This window comes from Leptodactylus fuscus, chromosome 5 (genome assembly GCF_031893055.1).
Source record: "Leptodactylus fuscus isolate aLepFus1 chromosome 5, aLepFus1.hap2, whole genome shotgun sequence".
In the NCBI taxonomy this organism is placed as follows: domain Eukaryota; kingdom Metazoa; phylum Chordata; class Amphibia; order Anura; family Leptodactylidae; genus Leptodactylus; species Leptodactylus fuscus.
Genome location: NC_134269.1, coordinates 212,704,498 through 212,705,218, shown reverse-complemented (window position 1 = coordinate 212,705,218; position 721 = coordinate 212,704,498).

Below are 721 nucleotides of genomic sequence, written 5' to 3'. Positions count from 1 at the left end.
CAACTGAGGGAGGGGGGGAATCACCATGCGCATGCGCCAAGTCTCCGGGAGGAAAAACGAGGCCGAAGCATGCGGCGCGGAGCACGACGGGAGCTGTAGTTTCAGGCGGCAGACAGCTGAGTTGTAATGTAAAATAACGCCCGCCCGCCTTCTATACGGCCCGAACTACAGATCCCGGCAGACTTTGCGCAAGGTCCGCTGAACATTTGTCAGAGATAAGAATTTCCTTTCTTACAACATACAATGTAATGTAATGGTCCTATTCTGGGTAATAAAATGAACAGACTCCGGTGTACTTTCCCCTTTTAGGACCTGTAGCAGTGACTGCCCAGCAGTCACTGCTACAGGTCCTAAAAGGGGAAAGTTCTCCCCGGACGATACATGTTACCCATTTTAACTACACCCCAGAACCTAGGCCCATTACATTACATTGTATGTTGTACCGAAAGGAAAACATCCCGTGAAGGCCCTCTAGCGGTGGCCGCTGGGAAATGTAGTTCTCTTACCTGCTTAGTCAACGTCATAAACTGCACCGCAAACTACAACTCCCAGAAGACCTTGCGCTCCGATCGGTTCTTACAGAAGGAGAAATAAGAGATTAAAATCGATATATCTCTGTGCATACGATATTGATCGGACAGTGAGACGCGACTGAGGCGGATGCGGTTTCGTTTTGAGAAGGATTACGAGTTTTTTTTTGGACAGGCCAAAGTGAAGGCAG